Below are 27,285 nucleotides of genomic sequence, written 5' to 3'. Positions count from 1 at the left end.
TATATATTCACCACCTCATGGTAAATATTGCTTGAAATTATCATTGATTATTACAAAAAGAAATTAATCAAACCAAAAAAAAAAAGAAAAAAAGAAACTGTCAGCTTTCTCTTCCCTGTTAAACTCAAACATCCATGAGCAATCCATCATTGGGCTTAAATCAGCCGAGGCAAACAAGAAAAATAGGGTCAAAGAATTAATTGGTGGAGAAATCATTAACAAAAAAACTGCTTAGAATGAACGGCTGAGATGAGTGAGATTGTTTTAACACTTGGGAAGATCAGCTGGGGGGAAGTAGCTTCTGATTGGGAAGCTTTCCATCTAAGACAATCCAGGCCATCTTCAAACCCCACTGGTGTAACTTCCAGGTGGCAGTGCATGAACCACACTCCTGTATTTATATAATTGGATAATTCAGGTAAGAGAAAATGCATAATACTAAAAGATTTTGATAAGTTTCTTCATTTAACAGGAATGTGTGAATGTTTTCATGTAATGGTTTATTATGCATGATCTGTTACCCCCAGGATTGTTGCGAGGAACCGGAATGCCACCCACCCCCCCGGGCACGCCCACTGTGTTCCTTTCTATAGGGTCAATGATTGAAGTTTGCAGGGTCCTTATTGTGATCAAATTTCCAAACCTTGACCAACAATGAAGAAATTGAAGCCATGCAAGTGAAGAGGGTGGCTTCCACACCAGTATGCTTGTGTCCTGCAGAATTAGCTCTACGCTAGTATTAAGGGAAGTACCACTAGCTTTGTTCCGTTGCGTACCATAGTATTATTGGTGTGTGTGCCCGTGTATTGAATGGGATATGGATAACTAGGAAAATCAGGAGTAAACACCATTTGATTGGCCAGAAAAATGAGATTGGAGTAGAGCTGTGGTTGCATTACAAGGATACGTTATTGACACGAAGCCCGAAACATGGTTCCATTAGGACCTGGCAGTTTGTTACTGTGGCATGGACTTGTTCCCAGCCACGGTGAAGAGAATTCTTGTCAACCTTTTGGGGCACATGGCAGGGAATTGTGCGCTGGCCAAGCTACGAATGTTATAGTGAATTTGTAGCAAAGGAAGTGTCGTTGAGAGAGCGAATTGTTTAAGAGTTGAAGTTTTTTGATGAGTTGCTAGAGTGAAAATTGTGTGCAGTTCATACCTAAAATACCAGCAACAGTTGAATTGTCGAAAGTTCCGAGACCAGTCACATAAGGTCTAGTCATCAAAAAATGTTGGCACTTGTACTGGATTTGGTTTTCAGAAGAAACATTTGTTGTCTGACCAGGGTAATCAGCAGTGTTTCAGTCTCAAAAGGTTTAACATAAACGGCGTCCACATCCACAACTGTACAGTGTGATTTGCTATGCTAAAGAAGAGCTCGTCGTTGACTGCAGCATTGATTAAACGGAGAAGGTAGTTTTTTCAGGTTTCACCTCAGCTGAATGTATCTGCATACAGTTTAGGCAAAATGTTAAAAGGCACTTCTTCATACTACCTGTTTATAGAATTATGGCAGAATATACAATCTCTGTGATTTTGATACCTTTAGCTGAGCAGTTATACAAGGCCCTGGAAATCCATTGTGGTGTAGGCATTAGACACATTTGGGCCTCCGCCTGTTTGAAGAGCCTGGTTAATGATGGTCTCAGTATCTGCATTGAACCACTCTCCTGCAATTCAAATTTAAACATCATTAATATTGTCAGCAAATTCAGACTACTTATGAACAAGATAAATTGCCAGTGTAACTTGTTAACAGTTTTAATTACCAAGATGATGGGACTTCCTTGTAAGGTTTAGCAAAGGGGTATGGAACGCCACGCTTGGGAAAAATGATGATGGGACCGTAGAGAGTTGATCTTAGCCATGAGATATGAGCATGCCACCACAGTGTACCTCTCTGCCCAACAATGGTGAAGTTATACACATAGCTCTGCCCTGTTTGAATGGGGCATTGTGTTATATATGCTGGCCCATCAGCCCATCCACTTCGAGCTGCCGAATGCCATGCCTGTTTCAAACAAACCATATAACTTGCAATTCCTGTAGCTAAAAACAATAATAATCTCATCAGTGTGCATGTAATTATACCATGGATGGAGATATTGTTCTGACATGGTTAACCACTTTGATAAAAGCTGGTCGCCTCCCTTGCAACATGCGAGGCCCTGGAAATTCCCATTACTGATACAATGTCTTGGTGTGGCACAGCGCGTCACATTTTGCATTTGATCTACACACATTTTGGCAAAATGTTAAGACATAAACAGTCGCTTTGAAAATATATGTACAATTAGGTGCATATTCAATACTACACATACATCAAACTTGTAGTGCCTAGTGATTCCGTGCCGAGTCAGCAAGCAGAGACAAGGTGATAAAAGAGAAGAAGACTCCTAGAAGAGAAGCACCCTTTCCCTCTTCCTTTTATCTTTGGGAAGATTAAGAGATTCTGATGGATGTATAGAACTACTCCTTGGGTTTGTATTCATATGAACTTATACGTGGTCATATATACAGAGTACTGGAGTTTTAGCTTTTATAGGTTAATTGTAAAAAATAAAAAATTGTAGATGAAGTGAGAGAAAAACAAAACGGCTCCATATAATACTACTTGAGATAGACTATTGTTTAGAACACTTTAAGTGCTGTCAAAGGCAATCCTTTGTCTGACCTCCTTTCTTTTCAAGTCAAATATTGATTATCTGCTAATTCATAAACCTAGCTAGGCCGATATGATATACTTTATAATAATCTTCACCTCTTCCATGCTTCTAAATTAGTACCATCTGATCAAATTAAATCGTTGATCAAGACCCCACTTCCCCATCATTGCTGAAAGGGCAAATAAATCAAAAGGTAACTTTCATATCAAAATCAACTGATGGTATTCTGTATTGTTGAAAAAGATCAGCCTGAAGGACGAAATACTTTATTAGTTTTTTCTCTTCAGTTTATTTGGATTTTATCGACAGAGATTAAAAAAAACAAAAACGTACTTCTTGCCATAATCAGTCTCAATCGTCTTCTTGTGTAAAGCGAACTGGAAGTTTCCTGTCAAGAGCAGATGCGTGATGTTTCATCGTCTAGAAACTAGAAACTATTAATGAAAAGAAGCAGGTGAGTGATGAGTATCGAGAAGCTCAATTATGTTTGATGTACACAGTTTTCTCTTCGGCTGGCAAACTAACTACAAAGCTTTTGTCAAAAGCAATATCCCTTAATAATATCACAGACTTCATACAGAATGCAGGATATCTGAGTCATTTTATCATTCACATAATTTACAGGACAGTTTTTGTTAGGGCCAAAAATCTTCCTTGGCCCAATAAGAAAACGGGCCTGAGTGTGTGGAAGAACCAGCCCATCCCGTTCAGGCCCATTTGATTCGAGATACACCGGCCCAAATCATCTGGGCACACAGCCCTCCAATCTTAGCTTACTTCCTGGACTTATGAGCGAGTTCAGAGCCCACGCCCCCACAAATCATTTTCCTATTCCTGATCAATCTCCTATTCGAAGGTCACCTTCCTGTTCAGATCACTTTCCTACTCGAAGTTACTTTTCTGTTCGGGATCACTTTCCTACCGAACACTGGTAGACAGCTCACCACCGCCCTAACTCCTCTAGGTTTGTATCAGAGTCATACTAGGACTCCTACTCCCACCAGGATTGGAGACCAGACAGTCACATATAAGCAGAGGCCAACTCTCTAAGCACCATTACTTACACCTTCTCACCCAACTCCTACTTGAGAGCTACACATCACTGCCGTAGTCACAGTCCCCGACTAGACTTCTGGTAACCTCTCCTCTCAGCCCTCACTAAATTAGCCTCTTATCCTTGCTGACTTAAGCGTCGGAGTGCCTACGGCAACACCACCCCGGTGTTTTCCGTTCGCTTCACGCACTTGTTTCTCTACGTGTGCATGCAGCGATCGCTAGTGGCCTCAACCTCACGGGATCAGACCCCCCTCCGTACAGGTAATTTTTACGTCTACAGTTTTAACAATATATCATCTTTAATTATCTTCCTCTATCTTAATTTGAATAGAGAAATATTGATTAAGGTAACCTAACAAACTAATTATTACAAAAAAACTTCTGTAATGTTGTAACTAGGGATTTGATGGCATAATTAATTGGTGCCCGTCATTTTCTTAGCATGAAGTGTTTTTGTAAATCAAAAGAGAAGCAGATTCATCGGTAGGTATTATTCTGGATGGCCAATGAATTTTTTTTTTTTTTTTTTTAATGGCCAGGAGTGTCTGAACCAATTTACGCACACCACAACTATTTCCCTAAGACCCTAGAACTATCGGTCGGATAAGAGTTGTAGTTGTTATCTCTATTAGCAATCGAGAAGGGATTCGAACTCAGAACCTCTGAGTAATACATCCAAGAGTCCTTATCAAACCAGATTTGATTTAATATTTTAATTCTTACTCATATGAATACTGGTGTTTATGAAGTTTTCTTCCAATTATAAAAGTAATATATAGTCATTTTCCTACGCCTTAAAAAAAAAAAAATCTAATTAAGTTTGGTCACATTAGAAAACTGTTACAGGATCTGATTTAATTCTTACTCATATAAATACTGGTGTTTTTGTGTGTGATCGAATTCTTTAAATTTCTCTGTTAATTACACCGATCTGATTTTGGGTGGTTTTGACCCAAACAGAATTGTTAGACTGGATTCTGGTTCATGGATCATCTGATATAATTGACTGGGGTGATTTAATTTTTACAAATAATTGAACCTCCACTCCTTGCTTGGCTAAGCTACTTCTATCAAAACGTTACATAAAATTTTCTGCACTCCTACATAATATGCACTTTTTTTTTTTTTGTTTTTTTTTAATTGGATAATTTGATTGGACAAATTCTTTTTTAATCTGCCTGAGGTCTTGTAAGAAACAAAACGGAGTAATTTTATCGAAAGAAATATTAAATTAATGACTTAAATATTTTCATGTTTATTAAGCAATATTTAATCCAATCAATTAAAGTACTCCTTGAAATGTTAAAAATGCTTTTTTTTTTTTCTTTAAATACACATAGGAGTTTTTTAAGTTAAAGAAATATTGGGAATGGTTTTCTAAAGAAATATTATTGATACTTAGTGTGTGTGTGTATATATATATATATATATATATACTACAAAACTTTCCAAATTACGCATATCTTTTCATATTTTGACCCTGGGATATCATGAAAAATAGAGAAATCAGTTCAAAACCAAGTCAAGATGATACAGATCAATCCCTTCCTCTTGCGCCAAAGATCTTACCATTTCCAAAGGATCTAGAGTTATATCTCTTTTCCATTTCTATTCAAGAGTTCTTATGTCTCTCCAACCCCTTTTAAGACCTCGAAAATTTTACAAAACATTAAATACTTCATTTATGAATTTCATAGTAATAAAAATATATGTCCTATAGAAACATAATTTTTAACTTGTTATCATCTTGCCTAGTAGGCGAAGATTTGACTCCATGGAAAAAAATGAATCATTAAGATCAAGATGAAAGTCCAACTATATTGCATTGCCAGAATCCATGTTGTATATTTGAAAGAGGTTCACCTCCTTACTTCTCTCATGGTATAATCTGCTTAGGCCCCTTTCTCCTCGATCCACAGAGACAAAATGTAGAACTGGTGCCAATAGTTAATCACGAAAGAAATGACTCACTAAGCCGGGCCTTCCTCTACATAATGCCTAAGTTCCAAAATAGGCATCTATAATCAAGGGCTGGTCAAAACTATCATATTTGTTGGTGAGATGAACGAAGGCTATTCATAGAAATTTCTATGAATACATTTATAGGGCGTGATTTCTTAAACATTAATCAATTCTTAACTGAGATAATGATGTTTGATCTTGCGATTGATATCATACGCTACTCTTACATATACCAAAATTCTCCTGAGTGGATATCACTCTATTTTAAATTCTGAATTTTTGTTATATGGGTTTTAGAATTTAGATAACTTTTATTGTTTGTAACACAAAAAATGTAGACTGGTTTTTTTTATCTTAAAGTGTTTACTACCAAAATTTAACGATGGCTTTTGACTCACCAGGATTGTTTGCCAGGAACCAAATTGCCACCCACCCACCTGAGGGTACACCAACTGTGTTCCTTTCAATGGGGTCAACAAGATTGAAGTTTGCAGGGTCCTTATTCGGGTCAAAGTTTTCGAAACCTTGACCCATGACGAAGAAATTGAAGCCATGCAAGTGAAGAGGGTGGTTTTCAGTGCCAAGTATGTTTGTATCCTGCATAATTAGCTCCACACTTATGTTATAAGGAAGTAGTAGTATGTTATGAGTTACCCAGTCTTACCCTACTATTCATCTAGTCTTTCCAGGACTGGTTAAAGCGAGAAGCCCTATTTCTTCTGTCTTAGTTGATCGAGGGAAATTCCCTCTCTCAAGTGATTCCTCGGTCGCGGGTTACCCCATTTCCACAAATCCTGATTCCGAACTAGATTCTGATTCTCTTTCTTCTCTTTCTGATGTTGGAACCCCCTCTGCTGCTTAGCCGAGCTTCTTTCTTTAAAGCTTTTAGCCGAGCACCTTTCCTTCCTTGGCTCATCCACATTGGAATATCAAACTCTCCAACTTCCAAATAGCCATTGGTCAAGTCGTTTCACCCCTATCCCTATTAGCTTAGTGGAGCATCTTGTCCCTTTCTTGTTCCCGGCTTTGGTCGAGCTAACCCGGTCAATCTAAAACTTCCCTCTTCATTCAACTCGAGATATGGCACCTCACCCTATATTCTCGGATTCGTCTCTCTCCATTTTGTTGAGTAAGGGTTCCCCCTACCCTATCTTCTTCGAACAAAAACTAGTAACCTCAAACATTTCTTATAAGACAATTCTTTTTCTGCCTTTGGGCCTACCTTAGAAGAAAAGAAGGTAGTTTCTTTCTTACCGAATATAGTGAGTGGTCTAATGGGTTTCTTTCTAGGAGATGGATTTGTTACCTCCTCGAAAGTAGCCTTTCTGTTGTTCTTTATGTGAGAGGTTTTATGAGCTACACTTCATTTCATAGGGGAACTTTTCGGTTGTGAACTCATACCTATTCTTCGGGTAGTCAAATCTCCTCTTTGTTAGTAGATAGAGTTCATTTCTGGCATTCATAACCTTGAGTGAGAAAAGCCCCTTTTGTTTCCAAACCTTCCCAGTCTTGTTGGTCCCCGCTCCGCCTATTTTATTAGGAAAGCAAGTACCAATACAAAAAAATCCTTTAGGCAAGCTACTTTCGTACCCCTAGTCGAGTAGCTTCCGCTTCTTAATTAGATTAGTGAAGGAACTATCAGCTTTCTTATGCTCCTACACAGGTAGCCGAGTACCTTTTGTTCCTAAACTATCGTTTCGCTCCTCTCCCCTCAACTCTAAAAGAAGGTGTCCGAACTCTTTGCCTTGATAACCGAGCTTGGCTTGGCACCTTTCTTTCAAGTAGATCTTCTATGCTGTCCTCAACAAAAAAAATCTCCTTCTCTGTTTTGTGGTTTTTGGTACCTACTTTCCTCTATTCAATTCAAGGAGTCTAGCGTGCCCATGATTCTGCTACAACTAGAAGAATTCAAACTTCTATTTTGAAACTCTTTCCACTGCTGGTACTTGAAAGGTCAGAACTTTTTTTTTTTTCTGTGACTTCTACCTCTGCCTTTAGGTTAGAGATTCTCTCCCTTTAGTCTCGCTCAAGCATCTACGAACCTTTGATTGACTATCCCATAACTTAACTCGTAAACTTCGATCCTAGCTAATCTAAGTGCTAAGAGCTTGTAACTCCAACAATTATTAGTCTAGCTAACTTTATTTCCTTGCCTGATTCGCCTATCTGATAAGAGCTTGAAAGTCTATATTTTGTTAGTGATTTAATTGGATTATTTATGGAAAAATGTGTTTAAATTGTGGAATTTGAATTAATTCTTTCATAAATACCTTTTACGGGGTCACAGGTTTATTTTGAGTATTTTCAGGTTCAAACAGATATTTGAAGGGAAAAGAATGATGTTGATGGTATTTATGACGCGTACGAACAAACTGTACAAGAATCGGAGTTGAAACGAGAAAGTTGTGACACGTCAAAGATACAACGTAAAATCTGGAAATCCTTCAAGATGAGCATACTTTAATGTTTCTATCATAACTTGAGCTATAGAAATTGGAATTCAACGATTCTAATGGCTTTGGAAAGCTTATTCAGAGAACTACAAAGTTCATGTTGATGACTTTACGAAATTCTGAAGATCACGGACTCACTGGACAGAAAGAACAATCATCACAGCGACTGTTCTTACCGCCGTGGCGATGGGTCACGGGCCTGTTAGGCTAATGCATTATCCTAATCTGAATCTGAATGGATTAAGACATTTAAATTTTTCCTAAGTAAGATAAAAACCCTAGGACTATAAATAAGGGTCTTAAGTAGTTTTAAGAGAGTTTTTAGGGAAGGAAAAAGGACAGCTACTATTTTGGAGATCGGAATCTTGAAGTTCCCGTTCACCAATTAGAGAAGTGTTTATATTTTTCTTTCTTGAACTCATGTTATTGAATACAATGATGGTTTTTATTATTGCAACTATGAGCTAAATCTCTTTTCTAGGGCTAAAGATGTAGCCCAATTTATGAATATGTGTTGACGTTATCTTTATTGATTTCTTATTGAGCATTAATTCTAAGTTTTATTATTGTGTGTAATGCTTTCAATTCTTAAGGATCCGAGGGTTGAATGATATCATGGGTTGGGTTGAGATCGAGAGATGAAACCTAATTTGTCTAAGGTAATAAAACCATAGATTGAGCGAACGCTAGAGATAGGCTACCGCGATTTATGAGGCTCTGGTAAATTCCATAGAACTTAATGATCTCTTAGCTGCTAAATCTAACTTAGAGATATTTTGGGTTGTTGTTTAAGGGTTAATTAGCTAATTGTTTGAGAGAAAGTTAGTGGAATATAAGGGAGTTTGGCCTTTAGAATAAGCTTAATTGGGCTAGTAATAATTGTCAATACATAGGATTAAATTGGTATGAAATTTTTGCCCTAGGGTTTAGCCATATTGATCTTTATACCAAAGTTTTATAAAATTCTGATTTTGTTTAGTTTTTAATTTGTTTTCTTTTTCATTAAATTCATTCATAAAATTCTGTTTCATCAAATAGTAGTAAAATAGACTAGTTTGGTACTTGGTAGGTAGTTCTCTTGGGATTCGACACTTGTTTACTCGAGCTTTATTACTTGCATGATTTCGTATACTTACGAATAGCCTGTCACTATCTATTACGTTCAAGTGAAAAAAATTAAATACATAAAGTAGAAGACTTTCCTCTCCTAGAAAAGACTCGTATCGTCAAGCTTGTCCCTCCGTTCCTTGGGTTCACTCCTCCTGTTTAGTCCAACCTTGGGATCACATCCTTAACTAAACTCCTTTCTAGCAACTGTAGCAAAAAAAAGTTCCTTATCTCAGTCTTGGTCTAGCAGATTAGTACCATAGTTCAAGTGTATTACTAACCTCTTGGTTGGTTGCCCAGAGCTCTTTGAACCCCTTTCCTTCAAGGCGAGGTCAAGCTTCCTCTTCATCTCTTTACTGATTGAGCCATTTCATTTCCTCTCCCTTTTGTCGAGTTAGTTCATCTATCTCTCAAACCCAAGAAAGGAGAGAAAGAAGGGGATGCTCACAGCCTTCTGATTGAATTATTCCCTCACCGCGGATTTAAAAACCTTTTAGTCAAGCTTCCACTCCGATCCTTCCATTGAATGGTTTCTGTCACTCCTTGCCTTAAGCCCAGATCTGTGCTCGGCTTGATGCCATCTCCTCTGGCCCGTAAAGCCATCTCTGCCGCCTTTCCCTACCAGAGTCTCATCCTCTGACCGGAACATCCTCTGCGAGAAGAAGCCGATCCGAGAATCCCATTAAACCTGATCTTGATTCCCTTTTTGTGATCTGTCGATACCTTTACCTTAACTTTGAAGAAAAGCTACTACTCTCTCCCTTCTGAGTCGAGTAGCTGAGCACCTTCCCGCCTCTAAAGAATAAGGAGATCCGGCTCTTGCCATCTCGTTATTCTCCGGCCAATAGAACTAGTACCTATGAACTTCCTTCGCCCGTATCCTAATGAGTCAAGCATCCCCCCTCAACTTCCACCCATATTCTCATAAGATTAGATTGCCTTATTTCAAAAGATGCAGCAGTTTCCGCTATAAGGAGATAGTTTGGTAGTAGTTCAGTGAAGTTCACAGTTCAATTCCGATCCTGATGGCCTCGCCAATGCCCCCTCTTCTGCACCAAATTCTTTTGAGGTGGTAAACCCATATGTAGCTCACCTTCTAGATTAAGAACATCCCCGACATTAGAGTTAGGCTTCGCCCCTCTCATTTTTTAGCAGCTTGAGCATAGCAAGAGGACTTTCTTTTCGTTATATGAAGTCTCAGATGTAAGCTTTGACGAAAGAAGATATGTTGGATAGCATACCTTGGGAAGAACCCAAGTAGAATATAGGTGGCAGATGTGAGGGAGATTGCACAGAGGCTCTCAGTTCCACTGTCCCAGGCCTAAAATTCCAGTTTTTGGCTAATGAAAGCCCTATATTATAGACCTTTTCTTCATAGAGATTAAAGACAACTTGTGCCTTCTATTCCCCGTTCTCAATAGCGAGATGAGGGAAGGCAACTTGACCGATGCATCATTGATATTACCTATGAATGCCTATTTACATGCTTTATTCCTTCATTCACGGAAAGCTTTATATCATCTTCTTTAACGAGACTTGTAACAAGTGATGAACCTTCCACCTATCCGTCGATCTATCAAAAGAAGTTTTGTGACTAATGTAAGTAATTGATCTACCATACGCAGCGGAAAACAAAAATTTAATCGGTAAATCAATTACCTTTCTTTGCCTAGATCCAAGTATAGATTATATCGTTTACATGTTTATAAACAAAAATCTGTATAAAGTAAATCCATTCAAGGATTATAATACTTATGTACGTTTGGAGGCTCCTTCGAATATCTCTGATTTCGGATAGGAACATTGTTCATGGTTACTATTCACCATCTACTGTTCAAGTGATTTTTCGCCAATCGATCCAAAGTAGGATCATACTCACGGAAGTCCGTACGAAGATAATCCGTAGAACCCTTGATTATTTTGCTAGAACAATCAAGGGCTTCAAGAATCAAGAAAGAAGAACAAGAAAAGTTTTCTTCTTGAGAGAGAGAGAGAGAGAGATAGGGATAGGGTGGCTAGGGTTTTAATTGTTTTAATTTTAAGTTGCACTTATATAGTGCAACAATTAAAACCCTATTCCACTTAGGAATAGCCATGGGCTCCAACCCTAGTTCACCCTTGCAGCCAAACACACCCTTTATGGTATTTTAATTAATTTATTATTATTATAATTAAAATCAATTAATGTAAAATAATATATTAACATTCAATTAATAATAATAATTCATTTAAATATATACATAGATATATTTAAATATAATCTCACTAATTTAATTTTAATATTAAAATTAAATATAGGCAACAATCTCAGTAAATTTAATTGCACTGTGAGATTACCAAAATACCCTTTCATCATGAAAGATGAAAATACCCTTCTCACTACATACAGACTAAGATTGGCCCCTAGCAAAGCATCATGACCACCCGATAGATTCGGATTCAGGAAAACTGCAGCCTATCAATGATATGGTTATCGTGCAATCAAATCATTTCATCAATTGTTATCTCATCGAGACTGAGGTACAGAAATAGTGTCAACCTCAGATATCATCGACATGTTTGTATTCAGTTACTGGACCAATGATAGGAATATTAAATTGGATTGAGCATCAACTCAATCCCACTGTGGCCACAAATTTAGTGTTATTGCCATTTACTGAATTACCCAGTGAGATAACTTCTCTCGTGCCTAGAAGTGATGAATCTTTTGTCGATCCACCATAGTCACGATACACTTCTCAATGTAGCCAATCATTATCGTATTAATAGCTCTGAATAAAACTACGTTGGACTAGTGTCAAACTACACTAATTAGTGCACAAGGCGCTCCGGTGATCTCAAGTCTAAGGATCACATGCACCACCATCCGTTAGAAGATTTATTCCATAGACACTGGGGTTGCCATCCATATGGAATCCTCTGGTGGGTCTGTCTAGTGAACTTGCCTCTAGCAAACACCCATGCGTTGCACCAGATTGTTGGCAAACAACTTTGACAAGTGAGATCAGTCAATGCCTTTCGACAGGATCGTTCAACACTATGATAGCCTTACCGTATTATCTGTGTCCTTGGTCAAAATAATACTAGGGCTATGGACGTTTCTAGAATGGCCACCATATGTGATCATAGAGTTCTCACTATCAATATTTAAAACATTTGATACCCTCGTCAAGGTTCTACCATCCTAAAGACATATATCATTACATACACAATATAGAAGAATATGCCTTTTATTGATAAATAAATATTTATTACAGAATCAATTTTATAATAATTGATTGGCTCTAGGGCACCTACTCTAACAACTAAAGCCTACGAAAGGACTTCTTGAACTACTTAACAGAACTAGACTCATGAACTGAGCTAGCCACTCCTTCTACTTGACTGGCTAAAGATAGACGCACTTCAACGATGAGATAGAAAAAAGATAGATGGGAGCATAACAGCAAAACGGGCCTAGAACTTGGGGACAACAAAAGAAAAGGAACGAACGAAGGCATAAGAACTAGAGCATGAAGACGAGTTGAAATATTGTTGTATGAACAGGTCTATTGGTTAGCTTTAGTTGCTGGAGTTGAAGAAAGCACTCTACATACTGTATGAAAGAGTCATGTGAGTAGACACGTCGGCTGGTAGAGGTTCTGGCCTTGGTCTTTGTAAAAGGTCCTATTGCTTATATAGGGCTTTCTAAATTCTTATTATACCTATTTCATAGTCTGCTCCATATCTTAGCTTGCTACCTTTGCTTTTTGGCGGAAAGCGAGGAGCTTCCAATGCCTTACGTAATAAGAGGCTTAAACAGAGGCAAAGAAAAGTTTCCTTTCATTTCTATTTAGTGGCGAGCAATTCTATCCTAAATGGTGTAGATTGCTTCTTTCCCTCTTTGCTTGTGTTGTGCCTGTGCTGATTCCTATAGTTAAAAAGAAAAGAAAGATTCAAATACGCCAACTCATTTAGTATAGTCAAACTTAACATACAACGAGGCTCTTCAAAAGAAGGGAAGGTGACATACTCCCTAATCATAGAGCTAACAAAGGATCTTGCCTATAGCTTGTGGCTTTGTTAGTTGGCTTAATAGCTTGCTTGGTCCAATTGTTCATCTTGCTGGTCCCGTTGCCTTTATTTACTCAAATCCCAAAACGAAAAGAGTAGTTCCCCCAAATCCAGGTCCTTGTGAAAGGTCCAGTTGATGGGAAAGAATCCATGTTCAAGTCTTTGAGTGCAAGTTGCTTTCTATGGAAAGTTCTATTATGGGATAGAAATCGAGGTAAAAGACTGCTTTCCTTTTATTTCCTTTTATGCTTCCCTACATGGAAAATGAATCAAACTTGACTCTATAGTTGGACTCCTTTATAGGATTCTTTTATGATCTTATAGCTTGAAAATGAATCAAACCAGTTCTCCCTTGACTTGTAGGTATTCTAAATGGTTATTGTTTATGCTCGTATAGTATAGCATAAAAATGATTCGGAGAGCCATGAGAAATCCACTTCGTACCTTTGCTTCGATCCCTACTGCTTGAAGTTCAATCCCTTTAACAACAAGAGGTTTCACCTCCTACGGGTTTTACCAATCTATTCTATGAAAAGTCTTTCTTCCTTATATGCCTTTCCGAAGAAATGGTGGCTGTGAACTAAACTTCAGTTCGGTGGAAGCAGGAAGTCCGATAAAGAATCTATTTCTTCCGTTGAGGTGAGGAGCTCCTCTATTCCTATTCTATTTCAGGGATTTTATTAGTATTCCTATTCTTATGATTAGATAATCGACCACAGGCAAGAAAAAAAGGAAGAACAATCTCTATAGCTTCGCTTCCTTACTTATTGGGTCACTTTATAATTAGAATAAGGAACATAAGTTGCAAGACCCTTTTAAGGCATTATGGGTTGGCCACATAGGAATAAGAATAACATTTCTCCTTCCCTTCAGCAGAATGTGATGATTCTTACCTTCTGGGAAAGAGTCTTTACTAGGAAACTTCCTCCAAAGATCTCTTTTCCTGGGAATGAATTTCTCAATCTAGCGTCTAATTTATCAATTTAAACATCAAGTGAAATAGCCTTCTAGTACAAATAAATTGAGGTTTCCCTGGGGGTTGGTTTAAGAAGTGGTAATGCAGGGGGGCGGGAGTAATGAAAGAAGTAGCTTAGGCAAATTCTAGAATTCATTCCTAGCTAATGTTCCGAAAACCGGACCAGACCATGACCCGTTCAACGGTCTGATTTTTGGTTTGACCGGTTGGATCGGTCGGTTGGATCGTATTCTATAAAATTATATTGTAGTCTCTGAATGTTTGAAATTTATCAAAAACACCCCTATAATACTCCCTTAAGGTTTGAAATCTATCCAAAACACCCCTGTCGCGCGAAGAGACTGGTGATGGTGGTGGCAGTGACGATCAACGGCCAATCGAGGTTTAGAATCATGGGGCTTTGATGTATACGTGCTGGCGAATCTGATGGTGGTGCTAGGGAGTTCCATCGACGTCGAAAATCGCCAGAATCAACAAAAGAAGTTCGACCGTCGCGTGAAGTTCAGGTGGACGGCGAGTGACGAAGGTTGGACGACGGCGACTAAAAATGGCTGGGTTTCGTCGTAGAGATGCCGTTAAGTCTAATGGCGGTGTTTTCTCCCTTGATCAGTGCCAAAATTCGACGGGATTCAGCCGCGATTGGACCGTGATTTGGTACTATTCTGATGGTCCAACCGTGGCCCAATCTGGTTGAAACGTAAATAGCAGTTTTCACATAATTTCAGACTGGATATGCCGCCGGTTACCGGTCGAACCAGTTTGACCAGGCGGTCTGGTCCAGTTTTCAGAATACTGTTCCTAGCCTTAGGCTAACCTAACTCATTGTAGCGTAGGGTAGTTGAGACTCGTAGTAATGAATAAAGTTACGGGAGGAGGCTAAGAGTGTAGTCAAGAGCTAAGAGTAATGAGGCAAGTTAAAGGAAGAGCCTATGCATACTGATTTTTTTTCCTAACGCAAGAAACTGCTACTGGCATTGATCAATTACAACTCTTGGCATGAAGACACTTCCCTTAGGGAAACTCCTATCAATGTCTAATATGCCTAATAAGGTTACAATCAAGGTCAGGGAAAAAAGGAAGAACTCTTGCCAACCCTTTGACTTCTTGATCGAATGTCTCCTAAAAAAGTTCTCACTTTTTGCCTCGTTTTTGTTACATTGCTTCTTTTCTCCTCTAGTCACATACATGCTTGACTACCACAGACCGCCTACTTGAACTATCAAGCAGTAACATAGACTCCTTGTCCGGCTGGTAAGGTTCTTTTCTATACACCGCCTACTTGCTCGGGAGGAAGCACTCCTCAGACAAGTACTGCAATGGTTGTTGGTTCTAGTAGTCTATAAGTTGGGAGTTGGCTTTGGGGAACAACCCATGCCTTGCCTGGAACTAACGTCAAGACTATAAAGGACGGGAATGATGACAATGTAAGCCTTTATGTTTTGACAACTATACTCAAAGATAATGGAACAATACGTAATAATAACACTTATACATGTATAAGTAGGTAATCTCATATGACATACCTCTCGTAATGGGTCTGCAAAGCCTTAGAAGGAATCTTTCAAGGCCCTAACCGTTACCTTCAAACAATAGATTCTATTACCTAGATTTTTGAATAAAGGTTTGTAAGATATAACTACAAGTATAAGGATATTCCTACTAGTAAAGTACTATCTTGTTACCGGTATTAGTATCATATAAGTATCTATATTAGTATCATAAAGTAACCCTTACTCTATTTCTCATTATAAATAGTGGGGTGTTTACTAACTCCATAGGTTATCTTAAACGTTCTAGCCCTACACCCGTAGGTTTGTTCACTTGCTTACAGAGGTGTAAGAAATAATCTAAACTAGAAAGTAAAAATGACACATTGGGTCACTCGGTCACTACCTACAATGGCTCCCTCCCTCCGCTTTTTGTGCTATAGGAGGGATCCTTGGAGTTCATTCCCTTTTTTTTTTTTTTTTTTTTTTTTTTTCAAGTAATTAGGCTTTATAAACCAAAAAAGATAGGTACCTTAAGAGGCTACAAAATCCCGTTACTGGACGGACCCAAAGACAAGAAAAACATCATTCCTAAAGGAAGACAATAGAAAACACATCCAGCTACTGGACAGACCCAGAGACAAGGAAATAGCTCCACATAGGGAGAGCAAGCAAACAAGCAACAAAGCCGATCGGCTCAAACAAGACAACAAACAACAAACTAATTGAAGATGGATAAGGGAGACCCCAATTATCAGCCATCTCTTTATTTTCAATTGAATCTTTAATCTTCTTCAAATCCATGGCTCGGACTCTAACCACCGATTTCACATAATCTTGGATAGTTGAGGCATCTCAGTAATTCATTTTGAATCTTCTTTCATTTCTCTTTATCCACAAGGAATAAATAGTAGAACTAAGTGACAATTTCCCAAGAATAAACTTCAACTTGTTCTTCTTCCATCTTTGCGAAATATAAGAAATATAATCATGCCAAGAAGTAGTGCAATACTTAGATTACACATGTGAAGGATATGGTTCCAAATGGTCAAGGTGAAGCGACAACCAAAGAACAGGTGGTCCAAACTTTCAATTCTTGCATTACAAAAGCAACAAGGCATATTGTTGACTAAGCCAAACCTTATCAAACAGTCTTAAGTAGGAAGTCTCCCTCTAATGGCCAACCAAAGAATGATTGCATGTCTTAGGAAGTGTTTAAGGAACCAAACAAGGTGATTCCATTTAACCTTAAGGCTTCGAGCTCTAATTTCCTCCCATGCTGAATTAATAGAGAAAGCTTTCGAAGGGTTAGGGATCCAAACAACTTTATCCTCATTATCATTAGGGACAAAGTTAACCAAGGCTTTTATTTCCATAAGCTCCCAAGAATTGGCAAATGGCCATTTCCATCCCCTATTCCTAATGATCTTCTTAACCTTTGAATGCAAGCTCAAACCTGAATCATTCACAATTCTATCACTATAAGTGTCCAACAAATGACCTTAGGATGCCAATTATCTAACCATAATAAATTAGATTGACCATTACCCACCTCGGTTCTAATGAGGGATCTCACATTTCTTCTAAGCTTGAGAATTTGTCTCCAAGCCCAAGAACACTTATTAGGAATAAGGACCTCTCAAAAAGACTTATCCCTAAGCAGATAAGATTTAACCTCTGTTGTCCACCTTGAGTTGCTTCATATTTGGGTGATGTTCCAAAGGTCCCTCATCATGGCAGCCTTATTCCAGTCACCAATACGCATAATGCCCAAACCCCTTCATCTTTCGACACACAAACCTCGTCTCAAGCCACCTTTGCCTTTGATTTCTTCAAGTACGTTCCATCCCAAAAGAAGGCTATGAGAGTGGCTTCAATCTCTATCTACACCTTAGACGGGAGAACAAAAATGGCTGACTAGTAAACTTGGATGCTGGTGAGAACAGATTTGATGAGAATAAGTTTACCTGCATAAGAAAGAAAACAGCTTCTCCAAGATTTAATGCGGGCAAGGATTTTATCCAAAAGAGGCTTACAATCTCCATAAGTAAGCTTTCTAGTGATAAAATGAACTCCCAAATAAGCAACAATAATTTTTCCTTCATTGAAGTTAAACACACTTAAAAGGGCTTGTTTTTAACTAGGTTGCACACATGAAATAAAAAGGCTACTTTTAGAGGGATTAGTATGCATTCCCGACCACGAGCTGAACTTAATTAAAGCCTCTTGGATAATCTGAAGGGAAGTTTCATTAGCATGACAAAGAAGCATGATATCATCAGTAAAACATAGATGAGTTATTTTCTCCTTACTACACCTCCAATGGAACTTAGAAGAAGGATTGGCCGCTGCTTTGGACAACAGTCGAGAGAGGATTTCCATTACCATAACAAAGAGATAAGGGGACATGGGGTCTTCTTGCCTTAAGCCTTTACAGCTCCCAAAGAAACAAGTTAACTCACCATTAATAGCAATAGAATACATTGGGGTAGAGATGCAAACCCCAATCCATTGAATCATCTTACTTGGGAAACTGAGGCCTTTGAGAATTTGAAGGAGGACATTCCATCTTACCGAGTTAAATGCTTTCATGAGATCCACTTTGGTTGCACATCTTTTAAGGGTGGAAGAATGCCAATGATAGTTGTGAAGCAATTCTTGGCACAAAAGAATATTGTCCCATATCTTTTTACCTCTGACCAAGGTTGTTTGGGCTAGATTGATCAAGTTGAGTCTAACATCTTCGATTCTATTTGTAATAATCTTGGCTATGCACTTGTAAATAGTGTTGCAGCAAGAAATAGGACGAAGGTCTTTATAAGAGGAAGGAGAATCACATTTAGGAATAAGAGCAATGATAGTACAATTAATTTCTTTCAACATGCAACCTAACCTGAAGAAATTCTGGATGGCTTTAACAACATCATCACCCACGATTTGCCATGTTTTTTTTTAAGAACAAAGGATCGAAGCCATCTGGACTAAGAGTCTTATCATTGGCAAGATCGAAGATGCTTTTTGAGATTTCCTCACGAGTTACCTCCTCCACCATAAACAGAGCTTGATCATCCAATATACTAGGGCTAATTAAGTCCTCCAACCCATGGAAAGAACTGAGAGGATTATTTTCCCCGAAAAGGTTTTGAAAGAACCTCACAAATTCTTGATTTACTCTGCAAGCATCATTTGTTAGGATGTCATCTTCAAGGAGAATTGAAGATATTCTATTGCGGTTCCTTCTCCCATTAATCAACTTGAAAAAATAAGGAGAGTTTTGATCCCTATTTTTAAGCCATTGGACCCTAGATTTTTGCTTGGCAAAACTCTCCTTAACTCTAGACAACTTGAAAAAAGAATTTGCAATAGTTTTCTCCTCTAGGATAATGAAATTGTTAAGAGGATCCGAGGAAAGTCTAGCTGAGTTTCAGTAAAGGCAGCCCTGCCTTCTTTCACTTTTACGGATAAATTGTCATATTCTTGTTGGTTAAGACTTCGCAGCTCCTTTTTACGTAACTTAAGTTTAGACACCAACCTAAACATGGGATTACCTTCAACCTTGAACTTCCACACTTTCTAGACAAATGCCAAGAATGCTTGATTACCAGCCTAGAAATTGAAAACTTGAATGGAATCTTTCTTCTTTCATTGAGAAAACCATAATCAACCAAGGCTATTGAGTGGTCAGAAACACTACGAGCAGTGAAAGAGGCCCCTAAATTAGTAAAGCATTGAACCCAAGTATCATTAACAAGAACATGGTCAAGCTTGCAGGAAATTCTTTTGTCGCTCGTACAATAGTTACTCCAGGTAAGATGACATCCCGTAGCTTTTAGGTCATCAACCTCTGTCATGTGGATCATGTTATCCAAATAAGAATTATACAGCTTCCATTTATTAGATCCCCCCACCTTCTCACTAGATTTCCTTCCTAAAATAGCCCAAGGATCATGATGAAATAGGTTAGCATGATGAATAATATCTTATCATAAAACTCTTTGTTCACATTGATCGTTAGTCCCATAAATAAAAGAGTACCAAAAAGATAGCTTATCATGAAGGATTCTTACATGACAATGAATGGCTTGAACTGAGGAGTGAATAACTCTTACTTCCAAACTATTCATATCCCAACCTACCCAAATACCCCCATATTAGAAGAGTTGTAGTTATCCATCACGTTCTAATCTCTTAAAATCTTTGCCTTTAAGGAATCCCTATTAGCAACTTTGACTCCAGTTTCCAAAATGTCTAGCATGGAAAACTTATTGTGAGCTATCATGTTCCTCAATTTTTTATGCTTAATGGGGTTATTAATACCCTTTATGTTCCACGATCCAAATCTAATCATGAGTAGAAGAAGGAGGTCTCATGACTTTAGCCTGCTTGGCTAAACGTTTACTCTGGTATCTGTTTAAGGAAATGCTTTATTTGTCAATTTACTCTTTTTCATCCACCCATTTCAGATTAGCAAACTAAACCATAACTGGAGAGGAAGATTGAATAACTCTGACTTCCAAAATATTCGGATCCCAACCTACCAAAATACCCTCCATATTAGAAGAGTTGTAGTTATCCACCACATTCTAATCTTTGAAAATCTTTGCCTTCAAGGAATCCCTATTATCAACTTTGACTCTAGTTTCCGAAATGTCTAGCATGGAAAGCTTATTGTGAGCTATCATGTGCCCTCACTTCTTCATGCTTAATCCCATGACCTTAGCCTTCTTGGCTAAATGTTTACTCTGGTATCTGTTTAAGGAAATGCTTCCTTTGTCAATTTACTCTTTTTCATCCACCTGTTTCAGATTGGCAAACTAAACCATAACTGGAGAGGAAGATTGAATTTCAACATGTCTACTTGAGAGGGGGGGGGGGGGGGGGGGGGGGGGGGGGGGGGGGGGGGGGGGTTTGGGCGGTTGTTTAAGGAATCATCATTGGGAACCTCTTCTACACTTAACATAGCAAGGTTATTTCCAGAGGTGGTAATTAGGGGAGCTTCAGCTTGGGTCGATAAGCTAGGTAAGACACTCACTTCACTAACGTTGTCATTAGAAGGATGCATCTCACTAGTTTGGCTCTCTTTCCCATACTTAGAAAAAGTTTTAGACGTAGTAACCTGTTTCCATACCCAAGTTGGATCATTTTGCTTTGGTTTATTCGTAGTGGTGGGCTCCTCCTTTGGAGCTAGATCACAATCTTTTTTCGTATGACCATAGACCTTGCACAAATCACAAATCAAGGGCTTCCATTAGTATTCCACAGTCACTGTTACAGTCTCACCATTCGGCATATCAAGATCGATAACATTTGGGAAACAGATGAGGCTTCCATCTCAACACAAATTTTTGCAAATTCAATTTGCTTTCCATCTTGCGTTATAGTGTCCATATAGAGAGGGTGGCCTATAGCGCTTGCAATAAAACTTAGGCCTTTGGGAGTCCAAAGTTCCAATGGGTCGATAAGCTAGGTAAAACACTTATTTCACTAACGTTGTCATTAGAAGGATGCATCTCACTAGTTTGGCTCTCTTTCCCATACTTAGAAGAGGTTTTAGACGTAGTAACCTGTTTCCATACCCGAGCTGGCTCATTTTGCTTTGGTTTATTCGCAGTGGTGGGCTTCTCCTTTGGAGCTAGATCACAATCTTTTTTCGTATGAACATAGACCTTGCACAAATCACAAATCACAAATCGAGGGCTTCCATTAGTATTCCACAGTCACTGTTATGGTCTCACCATTCGACATATCAAGATCGATAACATTTGGGAAACAGATGAGGCTTCCATCTCAACACAAATTTTTGCAAATTCAATTCGCTTTCCGTCTTGCATTATAGTGTCCATATAGAGAGGGTGGCCTATAGCACTTGCAATAAAACTTAGGCCTTTGGGAGTCCAAAGTTCCAATGGGATGTTAAAGAGCTTGGCCTATATTAGAACTTTACTAATAGTCTCCTTTGACAAATTCATGTTTGGAGTCCATTTTTTCTACATAAAAAGTCTGCCAGCTATATGCCATGGCCCTTCCTCAAGAACCTGCTCTCTTGTTATGGAGTCAAGAAATCTAAGGATGAAAAACCCTTGAACATTAGAAGATATCTCCGCTTTACCAAATTTCTACTAAGTTTTCTCAACAAAAGATTGGATCATGTGGAAAGGAAGCTTTTTTCTTAGAAAATAACCCACCAAACAGTCTTTCCAGTTTTCAATCCCTGGAGCAATAACTTATTTGGGAGGAGAAATACAAATACAGGAACCTGAGGCTCCTAAGTCATGCTTCACAAAATCCATTGGGACATTCGACTTATTCGAAGAGAAAAGAGGACTCCATAGGGTCAGAAAGCCCTTTGCGCTTTTACCTTCCCTATCATTCTTACCTAAGTTGTTAGATTTGTCTTCAGTAGCTCTTGAAAGCGAGACACCATTTGAAACGACACCATGAACAGTCTTGAAACTAGTTTTTTCAGCTAGATCTAAAATTAAAGCTTTAGTTTTGGACAATCCATTAGACACAACAAACCACAGATCTAGCTGCATTTGTAATCTCAACCTTTGATTTGCTCGTTTCTTTAGAAGAAGCTCCCAACTCCTTGTCTCCCGAAGACACGGGTCAAAGATCACTCTTGAAAGATCCAAACTTGGTTTTGTAAACCAAGATTAAAGAAGAAGACTCAGCTATGAGCAGAGCAAGAAAGAAAAGAGGATAAAGAGACAAAAGGATAAAGAAAAAGATGAAGTAAAGGAAATGAAGTTGAGAAAAGAGAAGATGTTGTGGCTAGGGGTGAGAAGAGAAAGAAAAGACAACTAAAAACTTTAGCTCCATTATTCATTGATCACCATACACTATAGCACCACTATAAACAGAAGCGCTACTATTCATTCGAGAGAGATTTTAGTTCACATGTTGGATTTTTCTTAAGTTCATTCCCTCACTCCCTACTTACAATAAAGTAATGAGAACTATCCGTTCGGGAAGCCACAACATTTCATAACTAGTGAGAGAAGATCAAATATTGGCTTCGGGTACAAGTTTACTCGCTCAAAACTACAACTAGACTACTAGCAGAGGAACTGAACAGGTAAGAGAAGACCTACTAATAGGAAGGAAAATTGCTATCCCAATAGGTGTTGGATCAGATCAAGCAATAAGTGAAGAAGCTTAACCAATCCCAATAAGGGAAGTAGCTAAAAGAGAAACGAAAAGGGACATCTTGAACTCAGGGGGAAGGGACCTTAACAACAACAAAAGAAGTACATTGAAGTGGGGAATGGAAAAACAGAGAAAAACAGAGGAAGTTTGAACAAAAACTTACATAAGTTTACAACTTAATAAGATAATGGCGACAGAGTCGCACTGAAATCGTATTAAGAAGTGAGATTAATTCTTAACTAGGTAACGGTAGAAAGGCCGCACTGGAACCAGATTAAGTGATGAACAAAAATTTAAAGAAACAAAAAACACAAATAAAAACTTGAATAAACATTAAAATCAAACATGATGAATGATAAATGATTAAAGAGAATAATTAAAGAACTGAAAGATTAAACATTAAAAGATTATTGAAAGATTTAAGGAATTTGAACTTACAATAAAAGCTTTCTTTTTGGAGAGCTTTAAGAGGTTACATGAAAAGAGAGTGAGGGAGGAGAAAGTTTGAGAATTGGCTTTCTAAAAGTTTGGTTTACAATGAACGAGTCCTCCAATTTATAGAAATTTTATCTTACTATAGCATCACATGAATACTATTGAGAGAATATTTTTTAATAATTTTTTTTAGAGCTTCAAATGTCTCTTTCTGCAGGGAATCTCTGACTCTTCATTTTTATGCCAGATATTCTCAGATTCGAATGTCAGTTCTTTGGCCATTCTTCTTTTTGAGAGAAGAGGTAATTTTGAACTGTTTGGAATAACTTAAATGATCCCATAACAATTATCTTCATTGCTCTAGGCGAGATTGACCAAGGCACTGGAGCTTCGGTTAGATTCTTCTTCTTCTTCTTCTTCTTCATCTTCATCTTGGAGTTGAGAAAGAATAGTCTTGAGGTGGTCTTTAAGTTCTCGTTTGTTTTGGCTCCTGCTAAGGATATTGATGCCGCAATCTTTTTCTGTAAAAAATTGGTGATTTCAGGGGTAATTGCCTGAGTTGGATGAGGTAAATTTGAGAGACAAAGTTGAATTTTTTCTTTGGACACATGGGATGCATCATATTTATCCCACCACTTGACTTTAAATTTTTGGATCAAATTAGGGAGATTGCTACTATTTTGGACAATTTCATATTCCCATTGTAAAATCCACAAGAGGTGGAATTTTGTTGAGAAATGAAGCGATGGAGGGAATTTTGAATCTGCTTCGAAAACTTTGAATTTGAGCGTGAACTCATTGAATCCTTCATGGACAGTTGGGGGTAGGATTTCGGGAATTAATCCAAAATGATCCCACCATTAGGAAATTTGAATAAAGTGTTTCTTTTGAAATAAATCATCTAGGAGTGCCTGGAATTCGGGTTAATGGACGAGAAATGAAAGGAGTGTCCAGTTGCTCAAACATAAAGCACTATGAAAGCCCTCTTTCTAGCAAAGCAAGAAGCAATCAAGATTCCACGTCAACATAAAGGGCTTATAATGCCTATCCTTTGACGTCTAGTTTTAGGAAAAGAAAAACGTAAATGAGAGTGCATTGGAGTATACAGCCCCTGGGAATCCATCTTCGTTTAAGGCTTGGACTGTTTTTGGATATAGTTCCTTCCACCTTGTGATTTACCTATACTAACTTAAGATTGGTTTGTCCATGATGGACTTGAGTAGATGCTCCAAAAATCCCCACTTGTGCTGTCTCATCAATTGGTTTCATCAGCAAGCAGTGAAGGGCGTAGCAGCGATGCAAGCCGAGAGCTAGTCAAAACTGGGCTTGGGTCACTGTCAGTACCTTTTTGCCTACTTGGGCTATCCTGTGGGGTTGGTTTTCAGTTTACCTAAGTACAAGATCGAAAATCATGTTTTGCTTGACTATGTCTTTTCGGTATGCTGTTCTGCCAGTAGAGCGAATGAAGATCGATCCAACCAAGATGCACTCACTAGAAAGACTACTACTTGTCTTTGACTTGAGATCGACAAATCGTGAGTTGTTCATAGAATTCTTTCTTAATTTTGAGTAGGAACGATGAAACGACATTCAAACAGTTGTGTTAGGATGACCTTTTTTCTTGTATCTGAGGAAACTCATAGTTCTGAGGAGGGGAGATCCCATTAAAAAACTTGTCTGTCGTCTTCGAGTGCTCGGAGGCAGGTACAATATAGAGTCTTACTAACTACTGGCCCTTTCAGGGACTCTTACGTGAAACTGGAAAGCAAGTAAAGTATTGGTAATAACGTTTTGAGAAAGCAAGATGGATTATACCCTTCCCTTTGTGCCCCACCCGAGGTCACCAGTTGTTTATAAAAGTCGATCAGGGAATAAGCGCTCTTTGAAAGAACGACATATTTGCTCTTCTTGTTATAGAATTGGTTGTTATGCTAGAATTAGCTGTTACAGACTTCGTTGCTATTAAATCTACTACAGCTATTACAGAAGGAGCTGCTTAAGAATGCCATGTTTTGAGATGCAGATGAGGTGGAAAAATCAGTTATGCACAGTTCCCATGGGTAGGTATAATAGTAAAAGAAGAGGATGCAAGCACATTCATTAATGCCCTCGAATCTACTCTTACTGTTCTCGAATAGGCTCTTTTAGGTTCAGGAAGGAAGAATTCATTGCTCTTAGGCATTCCGTCAAGTTCGCTCTGAGGGCGGGAAGGAAGGATCGACGTTGTTGAGAGATGGGATTCATACCCAGCAATAGTATCCTGCTTCTTGTGACAAAATCAATTGCATATATAATAATAGAAGGGGCTTGTTCTCTTTTTGGTAGTAACGAGAAATTGAATAAGAGAAGAGAGATGGGGCAAAGAAGGAATTGATAGAGGTGTGTCGAGAAGTTCCATACCTTCTTGATCGAGTCAATTACCTTACTTGTACTTAAGTTGAGATTGGGTTGGTGTTTAGTGTACCAGGTACAAGATCGAAAATCATGCTTTAGTGGCATTAAGATTTCTAACTTGTCGTCTCGTTTTAGAAAATGATTGTTCTAGAATGGTTATTCCTCACAATTGCTCTTTGTGATGCAGCGGAACCGTGGCAATTAGGATCTCAGGACACAACAACACCTATGATGCAGAGAATAATAGACTTAGATCACTATATCTTATCTTTTTCTTCCTCATTCTAATTGTTCTTTTCATATTACAGATCTTGGCTTGTGCTTTTCCACTCTTGACAGGACTATGGTTGGTGTTTCCTCTTATAAGCACCTTCCAACATACTATGCTCTACGTCTTTGATTGCTATGCCTCGGGTCTCGGATCAATTGGATAGTCAATCTGTACCTTCATTCATACATGCATATTATAAGCACCACTAGCATTGTTGCCATAGTATTATTTGGTGGGGTGGCAGAGTCATTAAATTGAATTGATAGATAGATAGGAAAATTGGGGGTGTAAACACTATTTGATTAGCCAAAAAAGTGAGATTTGAGTAGGGCTTTGGTTGGCATTACGAACGATATGTTGTTGATTGAAGCCTAAAACATGGTTCCATAACAAAATAATAATAATAATAGCAATTTCATGCTAGAGTTAAAAAAGAAATGCAATTAAAATTTAATGCCACAGAAAAACAGCGCTAGAGAAAAAACAAGTGATGGGGTTAACTAAAATATTTATGAAGAAAATATTAAACGTGGATAATTTGGAATGAAATATGATATTTTTAAAATGATTTTAATTATTATTAGGGCTTAAAAAGAGATTGAGTGAGACTTAAACAACACCACTCTTGAATCTTGATTGTATAACCATAGAGACATTTGGGCCTCCACCTGTTTGGAGGGCCTGGCTAATGATAGCTTCAAGATCTGCATTGAATGACTTTCCTGCAATTCACCCATTATTGTTTATGTAATCAAATTCTGATTAGCAAAGAGGGAAAACATAGCCAAATTCCAATTGTATGTTATCTTGTAATTACCAAAGATGATGGGAATTTCCTTGTAAGGGTTGGCAGCTGGATAAGGAAGTAAGGACCATAAAAGAGTCGATCTTAGCCATGATATATGAGCATGCCACCACGGAGCACCTCTCTACCCAACAATAGTGAAGTTATACACATAGCTTTGGCCCGTCTAAATGGGACATGGAAATGGAGTTATATATGCAGGCCCACCAGCCTATACATTTCGAAGCTGCCTTGTGCCATGCCTATTTCAAACAAATTAAATACCAATGGATGGAGATATTGTTCTGGAGTTTGGACATGGTTAACAACTTTGATAAGAAGCTAGTCACCCTCCCTTACTACAAGGCGAGTCCCTAGAAATTTCCCATTTATCGATACAATGCTCTTAGTGTGGCACAGACATGTCACATTGTGCAATTTGATGTACAATATATTTTTGATATAGATTGTTAAAGAGAGAGAGGACAT

General features: G+C 38.2%; 1 pseudogene; it reads right to left on the bottom strand.

The window, feature by feature from the left end:
• Positions 1–264: 264 nt before the first annotated feature.
• On the bottom strand, positions 265–27,285 carry LOC116134707 (annotated as a pseudogene).

Source organism: Pistacia vera, unplaced genomic scaffold (assembly GCF_008641045.1).
Source record: "Pistacia vera cultivar Batoury unplaced genomic scaffold, PisVer_v2 Contig290, whole genome shotgun sequence".
Taxonomy (NCBI): domain Eukaryota; kingdom Viridiplantae; phylum Streptophyta; class Magnoliopsida; order Sapindales; family Anacardiaceae; genus Pistacia; species Pistacia vera.
The sequence above is the reverse complement of the archived record's forward strand: the minus strand, read 5'-3'. Positions and strand labels throughout refer to the sequence as shown.